Consider the following 12,023-nt stretch of genomic DNA (forward strand, 5'->3'; position numbering starts at 1 on the left):
AGAAGGAAAGAACAAAAGTCTTAAAATTTGATAAGGAGGATAAGAGAGATATATGAAAATATAGCTAGCTAATATAGCATCCAATAAGAGCCAGATTAGTCTTGATCTGCTGTCAGTTTATTTACATTGGAATGGGACAGATTCATCAAATGAGTTGGGTTTTGAAATAATTGATTTAAAACAAATAAGACATTTCAGTGGAATTTCAAATTGATTTAAAAAATATTTGGCTTAAACTTTTGGAAAGTAGGTCATATTCTTTAAATGTTATTCTTAAAAGTACAGTATATTAATGTCTTGTTAGTGAATATCAGGAGAAAACTTGAATGGGATAATGGCGAGTCACTCCTTAGGTTTAGTTACCTCATGTGCGAAATGAGGTAAGCAACTAGATAAGTTATGAAGTTCCTTTTAGCTAGCTGTATCAGTCTAATATGGAGCTGTGCTTGAGAGAGGAAAGCAAAACTAGGAGAATCTCCAAAGTAATATAGGATTTAAAAGACCATTTTCCTCTTGTGTGAAAAAAAAAAAAGAAGAAACATATTATGGGGCATATTAAGAGTTAAATACATAGATCATTGTTTACAAAATAACTGACATAGGATTCAATTCATCATATGAATTAAATATGACTAAAAGACAGGCTGAATTGGGTTGTCTCCATGGCCCCAAAGAGAGGGGACTAGAGAGTTTTACATTGCTACCTTTTCTAAGCCAATCTTGATGCTGTAGTTAATTGCTGTGATGACATCTTATGTTCAAATATATTGCAGTGGACAGAGACACAACTTCTGTCAACCCATACGTTTAAAGTGTAATGCCAAGAGAAAGGGTCATTATTTGTTTGGGCTCCAGGGCAAATCACTGAAGTAATCATGCTCCATTAAAGAGATAAGGAGGGCACTATTGCATGGTGTGCTGGGTGTTAATATGCAACTAATGAATCATCGAAATTTACATAAAAAACCAGGGATGTACTGTATGGTGACTAACATAATATAATAAAAAAACATTAAAAACAAAACAAAACAAAAAAACCAATGATTTACTGTATGGTGACTAACATAACGTAAGAAAAAAAGAAAAGAAAAAAAAGAGATAATACTAGACCAGAAATCCTGAAATAATGGAGGCAATTGCCCAGAGGGCTTTTTTCACCCCCCACTTCCTCTGGCTCTAGGTTTGTTTGTTTGTTTGTTTTTTTAAATGTTAACATTTCTTTTCTTTTTTTTTTTTTTTAAGATTTTATCCACCTATTTGACAGAGATAGAGACAGCCAGCGAGAGAGGGAACACAAGCAGGGGGAGTGGGAGAGGAAGAAGCAGGCTCATAGCGGAAGAGCCTGATGTGGGGCTCGATCCCACAACGCCGGGACCACGCCCTGAGCCGAAGGCAGACGCTTAACCACTGTGCCACCCAGGCGCCCCATAGGTTTGTTAATCAGAAAAAGAGAATTAAGCCTGGACCAAGGACTACGGTTCATATTAAGAGGAAGAATCCTAGTTTTTCCATCTCTAATTTCTATGATTGTGCAAATCTAAATTAAAAACATTGGGAACATTCAATATGTTTGTCATGTATTTTTAAGCCACAGTAACAACTCAATGTAGTACATTATGTACAGAGAAAAGAAAAAGAATAGCTCAACACCAGCTTTATGAAATTAACTGGCTCCAAAGAGAGAATTAGCCACCTGGTTAGGTTTCAAGTTTTTGTCTTAAATATTAATATTCTAAAAAAGAAAACTAATTCTGAAAGAGTTCAAGGAAATCAATGATTCTTCCAGCGTATGCTTGTTTTACCTAAACACTTGCCCCTCACAACATGAAAATAATTTTACCTATGTCTACTTAATGAAGTATGTTTTTTTGGAAACAATCTTATTTCTTTCTCAATACCCCATGATGTCCAGTCTATCCTCAAGATCTCTCTATCTCAATTTATCTCTCTCCCTCTATTTTTCTAGTAATAAGCTATTTCCTGTTTTTACTATCTGGACCTGTATAGCCCCAAAATTTGATTATGCGCTCAGCAATTCCAAGGTACCTATTTGTGTGTGTGTGTGTGTGTGTGTGTGTGTGTGTGTGTGTGTGTGTGAAGGGATGAACAGATATAAAATGTGATGATAATGTCATCAGATGTTTAAAAACAACAACACCGAGAACCTGAACAGCAAAATGAATAGTGCTTCCATCAAAGTAGTCCCCTTTGGAGATTAGATGTTTGGAATATGATGTCCCTGCTCTAAATAATTTTGGAACTTTTCTTTTGGAAAGTACTGCAGAACCAATGAATGGGAAATGCCAAAAAATTACTGTCATGATTATACAGCCTTTCTTTTGTACTAAAATACATATCACCCAGCTTGATCATCTATCTTGTTTGGCAGACTGGACTCCTTTATTAGGGTTAGGCAAGAAGCTTATTGCTGGCTCACATAGTGTGTGTGTGTGTGTGTGTATGTGTGTGTGTGTGTGTGTGTGTGAGAGAGAGAGAGAGAGAGAGAGAAAGAGAGATCGAGGAGTCTTTAATAAAGGATCTATTTACAGAAGATGTGAATAGGACAATGGGAAACCAACAGGGAATGGGGGAGTCCTTATGCTCCCTGGGCCTGAAAGGGATAAAAGGAGGGGTTTGGTATCAGGATGCAGAAAGAGATGTAGGCGAGAGCTCTCCCACTGGACCTGGGGAACTTAGGGGAGGAAGGCAGCCACATTTCTGAGCTCATTCTCCTCTTTGCTTTCAAATTTCTATTGGTGCTTCCTTTTGGCTAAACTTGAGAGAAAGCCAGAAAGCCAGGAAACCTAATAGAGCCCATACAGATCAGTCTCCCAGGACACAGAGCGGAGTGGAGAGGCATGGAGAATAACCCTGGAGGAGCTAATGGAGAATATCCAGCACAGCCATTAATGACTTTCATCTGTTAACAGTAATCCACATCACTCCACTGAGGACTGTCAGGAGGATGGGGTAGCTTCTGAAGGCAATTCTAAGAGAAGCAACCCCTACATAAACTGAGTACATAAACTCACTAGAATAAGTATGCAGCCCACAGAGGAAATGAATAGTGTTTTAGTTCATTCATTACAATTCAGCCTTATTTTTTAATGGCCATGCCTTGTCTTTTTTTTTAATGTTTTTTTATTATATTATGTTAGTCACCATACAGTACATCCCTGGTTTTTGATGTAAAGTTCGATGATTCATTAGTTACGTATAACACCCAGTGCACCATGCAATACGTGCCCTCCTTACTACCCATCACCAGCCTGTCCCATTCCCCTCTGAAGCCCTCAGTTTGTTTCTCAGAGTCCATAGTCTCTCATGCTTCATTCCCCCTTCTGATTACCCCCCCTTTCTTTATCCCTTTCTTCCCCTACCGATCTTCCCAGTTCTTATGTTCCATAGATGAGAGAAACCATATGATAATTGTCTTTCTCTGCTTGACTTATTTCACTTAGCATTATCTCCTCCAGTGCCGTCCATGTTGCAGCAAATGCTGAGAAAGCGTTCTTTTTGATTGCTGAGTAATATTCCATTGTATATATGGACCACAACTTCTTAATCCAGTCATCTGTTGAAGGGCATCTCGGTTCCTTCCACGATTTAGCTATTGTGGACATTGCTGCTATGAACATTGGGGTGCATATGGCCCTTCTCTTCACTACGTCTGTATCTTTGGGGTAAATACCCAGTAGTGCAATGGCTGGGTCATAGGGTAGCTCAATTTTTAACTTTTTAAGGGACCTCCACACTGTTTTCCAGAGTGGCTGTACCAACTTGCATTCCCACCAACAATGTAGGAGGGATCCCCTTTCTCCACATCCTCTCCACCAATTGTTGTTTCTTGCCTTGTCAATTTTTGCCATTCTAACTGGTGTAAGGTGGTATCTTAGTGTGGTTTTGATTTGAATTCCCCCGATGGCTAATGATTTTGAACATTTTTTCATGTTGTCTTTTGACAGAAATACGTTTGAATGGTTTTTGATACATTCAGTCTAAGACCTTTTTATAGTCCTTCAGGTAGAATATATATATTCTTTCTTTAAATTTTTTAAAATTTATTTTTAATTTATTTTTTAAATTTATTTTTTAAATTTTTTTATAATAATATTTTTAATTATATTATGTTAGTCACCATGCAGTACATCCCTGGTTTTTGATGTAAAGTTCGATGATTCATTAGTTGCGTATAACACCCAGTGCACCATGCAATACGTGCCCTCCTTACTACCCATCACCAGCCTGTATTCTTTATTGAGATTTATAATAGAGAATGGAAAAATACAAAATGACAAATCAAAAGATATATCTTTTCTTAATGGAGTTACCTGCATACATTGGTTATGTACACGAGTGAAATTAAATCCTGAAAATCTAACAGGGATTGGGATTTGGAAATGGGGGATTAAAAATTACATATGTTTATAATAATCCAGATCTGCCTTCTATTGGCAGTTTTTACTTCATTGAACCTATTTTAATGCCATGGCAGTCTCAGTGATGTTTTATTTTTGCTGGAAATTAGGAACATGGGTGGTAATCATGAGTGCCAAGAACAGAAAAGACAAATTATACCGAGTATGCTCTGGAAAGCATTGGAAGTGTTGTCCCTAAGCTTTGACTTGCTGGATGTGGGTTTGGATTACCTAACCAGACTCTAATTCTCTGGTATAGTCAGGTCATCTTTCATCCAAAACAGGAAATTGAACATTTTTTTTCTATGAACATCATGTCAATTTTTGATCTTGGTAATTCATCAGTTATTATTCATGGTCACTATCATTGTCTATTGAATAACAGTGGCTCAAACATTTTAAATGAGATTCCAGGAGAAAGTATTTATTGTACATTCTTTCAGGTGAATTGGAGCAGAATAAAATGTGTCACTAAAACTGGTCATTGTCTCTGAGAAAACTCCAGGTTCAGATGGTTTCAGTGGGGAATTCTAGCAAATATTTAAAGAAGAAATGCCAATCTTACACAAGCTCTTTCAGAAAATGGCGAGGATAGGAATACTTCTCAACCTGTTTTATGAGGCCAACACCACCCCAATGCTAAAACATGTCAAAAATATTACAAAAAAAGCAAAGCAAATTGCAGACCAATATCCCTCATGAACATAAATACCAAATCCTTAATAAAATTTCAGCATATTAAATCCCATAACGTGTAAGAAAATATTACATAAAAACAAAGTGACAGTTATCCCAGAAATGCAAGGTTACTTTAATTCTTCAAAACCAGTGAATGCAATTCACCTTTTTACCAAAAGAAAAAAGAAAAATTAAATGATCATTTCAATAGATACAAAATCGGTCTTTTGCTTTTCCTTATATACATTTGAATTTATGTTTCTTTATTTAAAAAAAAAAAGGGAAGGAAAACAGAAAATAAAGAAAGGCAAGCTCCATAACTTAAAAACTCTGTTTAAGGTTATTTGCCCATAAAAAACAGACTTTTTAAAAAACTATAACATCTATAAAAGTCCTCATAACTCACATTTTAGGGGTAAGTTAGACCTCAACTTGGGTCAGGAATAAATTTCACATCTATATTATATGCACCCATAGAGTTGTGCTTTCCATGTGTCATAGATCCTCAGCCTGCTGAGGGGAAGGTGGGCTTCCACAGCACCTGCCCAAATCAAGTTCTGAAATCTGAGAGGTTTGGAATGTGGCTGGTGTCAACCTAAAAGGGGATGAGAGAGGCATCCAAATTAGGGTGCAGTTCAATGGAAAGCGACTTTATCCATGCATACATGCAATAGATAGCTAAGTATCTACTTCATGCAATGTACAAAATAGATGAAAGCCACTGCCGTCATGGAATTTACATTCTATTGGGATTATATACAGTAATAATATGCTTATCTTTTTTTTTAAGATTTTATTTATTTATTTGAGAAAGAGAGAGAGAGCATGAGTGGGGTGAGGGGCTGAGGGAGGAGCAGGCTCTCTGCTGAGCAGGGAGCCGGATGTGGGGCTCAATCCCAGGACTCTAGGATCATGACCTGAGTTGAAGGCAGACGCTTAACCGACTAAGCCACCCAGGAACCCCTTGTCTTTCTTTTATATATCAGACATCTAAGAACTAAGTTCTAGGCCTGCCACAGGTTTGATGGTTTATGAGTGGGTCAAAATATAATTTCTAATCTTGTTCATTTTATTTTTGGTCAGAAATAATCTACTTTATCTTCCTTACCTTTTCTTATCTCTGTACAGAGCTCTGCATGTTTCAGGAGTTGGCCCTACTTTTCTTCTTGGCCCACATGATCACAAAGCAACCTTGATTCTGTTTCTCCATCATAGGGCAATTGATTCCAGATAGTAAAGCTTGATCATTTAAGAACTATTGGTGGAGACATTTTTGTGAATCGTTTTGATGAGTTTCTTCATCTTCTTTTGGTTTCTTGTTGTTATTGTTCTCCACTGCCTTCTCAGAGTTTTGAGCAGAAGAAATTTTAGGCTTAGTTTTCCTTGGATCTTTACATAGTCAATAAATCTTCTGATCAATCTTACTTAGTGTCAAAGAAGAGCATGGAATTTCTTTGTTATTTTCTTAGTAAAGTTCCAAAGAAAGATTTGAGTGTCTATCAAGGTAGCATGACTATTCAAGTAAGTACGGTAATAAAAATTTGGCTGAATCTCCAATAATTTCTGTAGATATATCATTACTTTAGACCTCTAGTGTTAGAAGTGATTTGGCATGATATATGAAATGGTAAATATATGACATGATACAATGTATCTCCCAGTGGAATAATACAGAATTATTTATTTTATATATATAAAAATTATTTTTTTATATGGAGGTGAAATTTGTATTAAATCCTGAAAGAGGTGATCAGGGATAGTTTTTTCCCATGATAATGCCATTGTTTTCTGGTTCTGTTTTGGCTGTTAATGCCAGGATTCCTCTGTGATTTTCTGAAGTTTTTTAGGTTGAAATCTGGAGCCCTGTGATTTTTCAAGCTTTTTGAGTTTCAACCAAATATGCATGGTTCTTGACATCTAATTATTCCTATATATAAGTTCATAATGATGACTAGGTTTGTCTTGCCTCAAAGTTTTTTTCCTAAATGGAAATTCATCTTTATAACCTAATACCATAATAGTTACTTAATTTGCTGTTCTCCATCAACATTGCCTATTACACTAAACACTGATTTTATATTAATCACTACCACCTAGGTTTCATATTTGGCTCTGTATTCTGGGTCAGACTCTCTTCGGTATTCAAGAAAATGATTAGATTCATTATGACAGTGACAGAAACTTTTGTTGGGTGGATACTCTCTTAGGTAGTCAGTACAATGTAGTTCTCAGTTATGTATTTTATCTGTAAGAAATGAAAATCAACCACCATCTGGAAATATTCAATTTTTGTTCCAGAAGTAGTTAATATTGTGGTCTCTAAGATTTTTCTGGAAGCCCATTCTCCCTGTATATCTGGTTAAACAATAGCTGAACTACACATTACCCAGATTTTAATAATAGTCAATAAAATAAATTAATTGAGGATTGAGGTAATCCAAAGAGATTGTGCAAACTCAAGTGCTCTAGCATATGTTTTTGATGACTTTTTAGATGAAAAGTGTTTATGATTCATAGATGAACCAAGCTAATGTATTTGAAGATTATTGATTGAAAGCTGGCAGGCAGCCAAGAAAGCAGCGTTTGCAGAGATTACAGTAGTCCCACCTTACCTATGGTTTTGCTTTCCGTGGTTTCAGTTACTTGCTGTCAACTGAGGCTGGAAGCAGATGATACTCCTTCTGATGTATTGTTGGAAGGTCATTACTAACCTAACACTAAGTCACAATGCTTATGTCATTCACCTCACATCATCTCGTCACACAGGCTTTTTATCATCTCACATTATCACAAGAAGAAGGGTGAGTAGTACAAGATATTTTGAGAGACAGAGAGAGAAACCATATAAACATACCTTTTATTACAGCATATTGTTATAATTATTAGTTATTGTTGTTAATCTCTTACTGTGCCTAATTTGTAAATTAAACTTTATCATAAGTATGTATGTACAGGATAAAGGATAGTATATACAGGGTTTGATACTATCCCTGGTTTCATCCACTGGGGATCTTAGAATGTATCTCCTACTGTATTGTATCATTTAATCTTCCAACAATCTTTTTAGGCAAAAATGCTTTTTTTTTTTCTATGTCACAGTTGTATAAACTTGCCCAAGATCAGGCAACTAGTTAGGAACAAGGCTAAGATTATAATTTGGGTTTATGGGATGACTTATACAGGCATAGAAATCCTGGCTCTACTTGGGGAATTTCTTTCTACTTTGAAGATACAGAAACAAGGGAAAGAGGAAACTACTTGGTCATCATGATGTGAAAACAAAACTTTTTTTAGAGTTTATCAGTACTGGAAAAAATTACAACAAATGAGTAATTTTACTAGACAGGAATCAAAACTCTTCCCAAGGCCCCTCAACTCACCTTTGGAAGAGGATGAAAGCTTGTACGTGGCCAATGAAACTACCAGCATGAAGTTTGCCAAAGAGTCAAAAAAGATTGCGTTGTCTTTTTGCTCTTGTCGTGCAATTTCTCTAGCTCAAGGATAAAGACTATTGAACCACATAATTCGTGATGTCACTTGTATGAACTAACAGCATTTGCTGAAGTGGGTATTCTAGCCTCTGAAAGCAAACTACTTATTCAGGTCAGACAAATGAGCTCTTCTCAAGTACCACGTATTCACTTTCCTCAAAGCTGGACTCCCTGTCCTCTCCTCTGTCCTTCGATGGAGAAAATCATGCTCAAAATCTGAAGACAGTGGTGCTGCCTGAGGTTTCTTTTCTTCTCTTTGTACTTTTGAATATTGTAAGCATTTATTTTAAATACTTTTTCACACGGATCTATTTCTGTAATTCTTGAGTTGCCAATTATCCCATTGTTTGGTGGTTTGTTCCTTTCATGATTTGTCATGTTTATTGTTGGCTCATATGCAGCAGAGGTTGCTTCCGGAGCCCTACGGGCCCTGGGCCTTTGTATCCTAATGGAGTGTTTTGGGGTTTGTATCAGTCAGAACTTTACAGATTTCAATGTTTCAGACCATTATTTATGTCGTGTCACTCTTGGGTTTCTGTGCCACTTGGGAGTGGAATTTAGACTCTATACTTGAGCATGAGTTGGGATTAAGACTTTGATGACTTGCAAATAACTCTTCTATTATCTGCTGCCTCAGGAAGAAGATAGAATTCTTGAAGCTAGCTGAGGTCAGTGCACTGAGGAATTTTGTTCCCTCATTCCTTTATCTCACATATGGGGCAGCCCTTCATGCTCCCAGCTTTATTCAATCCCTCCATTTTTCGTGGGCCTGAGTTCTTATATTGTGCCTCCCTGAATACCATAAGCCCCAACCTGTATCTGAGATTGAGACTGTATGGGTCATTTGTCTTCAGCTCATCACTCTGGTTTTGAGTTCTCTCTTTTTTCCCAGCATATGGAACATTCTCTTTCCTGTTTTCACTCTCAGCTTAAGTTTCTTTTGTTCTTAATATAATTTTTTAAATTCACCATTTCTATGTGTTTGTAGTGGAATGGAAGTATCCTGGGGGTCAACTTAGTCTACCATATTGTTTGGAAGTTTCCCAAAACTGAATATGTAATATCTTTATTCTATTTTAAATATTCTAGCTACCTGTTGTCTTTCCTGAACATTTTGTTATGCTAACCTCTCAGCTGCACTTACGAAATGGCTATTTATATATATGGTGATAGCAAAGTATGTGTATAATATGCTGGCTCATTAAAGAATAACTTATTTAATCACTATTGTAGTTAAATAGATATTAATTCAGAAATCACTATAGCCTAGAAAATGATGGGAAATATATTTAAGCTCAGAATCTACAAGAAGGCTCTTCGAAGGGTTTAAAGCACAATTTGCAGAATGCCTAAGGGTTGAAAGTTACACTGACTCTTCTGAGCAGTGAAACTTTGGCAAAGGATATGTTTTAATGAGGCTTTTTTTTTTTTTTTTTTACACTGAGAGCAAGAGAAAACTGGAGTTCTACTTGCTGTATATAAAACCCCCTATAACCTCTTAACAGGTGTTCCAAGAATACAGAAAACTACTGTTCTACTCTCCTGTGAGACTTCTTACATGTCACGCTGGTTCAGGTCCAACCAGAAGGGTAGGCTAGAAGATTACACAGTTAAATTCATCCCTTTTTCCAGCTTCAGAGTCAGAAAAGAAGTAGATTCCCATTTTGGGTATGGAAGCAAATGGCTTTGACAATACTTTTAATTATATTTTTCTTTGTCCCTTTCTTTCCCCATGGGTCTTGGGAGGAAGATTTTAAGGTTTCTTATACATGACTCAGGTCATCTACTTTCAGGTTAAATTTAGTTTTTTGAGGTTATGCCCAGTGAAAAGATTTCTTTGGTATACTTTTTAGAAATACACTGTTGACAAGTAAGGAGGAGCAGAGAGCTGCATTTCTGTGGAACAGACTATTTCAGAACAGAACTGAAACCATGTGCTTATTTCAAGGGTATTTGCAAAGAAATCATGGAACACATCACATTTGACTCATCTTGGGTTTAATGTCAGTGGGAAGGAAAAGGAAGGCTAAAATAACTGTCTAAACCTGATAAGATTCTTGACCTGTTAAGAATTTCTCTCAAGATGCAGGAAATGAGATTATCATCTTTTCTGAAGGGTCAACACCAGGGGAAGGGTTAGAAGAGTGTGCAGCAATCAAAATAAAAACAAAGCACACCCCCTCTTCTGCCCTAACACCTCATAAAAGTAAAATCCCAACCCAAACAATGAAAACCCAAGAGCTCTAAACAAAACCTAGTACGCTGAAAGATCCCAATAAAAATATGTAGTACTATATAAAAAAATTATCAGGATGTTTTGAAAGCTGTGGGACATCTGGCAAGGGGTGGGAGTAGGGTATAAAAAGGTAGAAAAAGTAAGGTTCTGTGGTAATAATAGAGATTTTCCAAAGCCTCTGGAAAAAACCTTCAGGGCAAGCCTCTGAGTTCTACTCCATATAGTCAGACATCTTTGCCAATTTTGGTTCTTTACTTTTGGGCCTCATCCGTGAGTCTGCTACACACTAAGACATAATTTTGTTTTGTTTTGTTTATTTATTTATTTATACATTCAATTAGCCAACATATAATTCATCATTAGTTTTTGATGTAGTGTTCAGTGATTCATTAGTTGTGTATAACACCCAGTGCTCATCACATCACATGCTCTCCTTAATGTTCATCACTCAGTTACCCCATTCCCCCACCCACCTCCCTTTCCACAACCCTCAGTTTGTTTCCTGGAGTCAAGACTCTCTGTCTGGTTTCTTCCCATTCAATTTTTCCTTCCATGTCCCTATGATACTCTGAGAAATTCCTTATATTCCACATATGAGTAAAACCATATAATTGTCTTTCTCTGATTGACTTATTTCACTTAACATAATCCCCTCCAGTTCCATCCATGTTGATGTAAATGGTAGGTATTCATCCTTTCTTACAGCTGAGTAATATTCCATCATATATATGAACGACATCTTCTTTATCCATTCATCTGTTGAAGGACATCTCTCAGCTGCTTCCACAATTTGACTATTTGGGGCATTGCTGCTATGAACATTGGGGTGCATGTGCCCCTTCTTTTCACTACATCTTTATCTTTGGGGTAAATACCCAGTCGTGCAATTGTTAGGTTGTAGGGTAGCTCTATTTTTAACTTCTTGAGGAAACTCCATACTGTTTTCCAGAATGGCTGCACCAGCTTGCATTCCCACCAACAGTGTAAGAGGATTCCCCTTTCTCCACATCCTCTCCAACATTTGTTGTTCCCGGTCTTATTAATTTTAGCCATTCCGACTGGTATGAGGTGATATCTTATTGTGGTTTTGATTTGTATTTCCCTGATGGCAAGTGATGTGGAGCATTTTTTCATGTGTCTGTTAGCCATTTGTATGTCTTCTTTGGAGAAGTGTCTATTCATGTCTTCTGTCCATTTATT

The sequence above is a fragment of the Ursus americanus genome, chromosome 13 (genome assembly GCF_024610735.1).
Source record: "Ursus americanus isolate L20-20 chromosome 13, mUrsAme1.1.p, whole genome shotgun sequence".
NCBI classification, from domain to species: Eukaryota; Metazoa; Chordata; class Mammalia; order Carnivora; family Ursidae; genus Ursus; species Ursus americanus.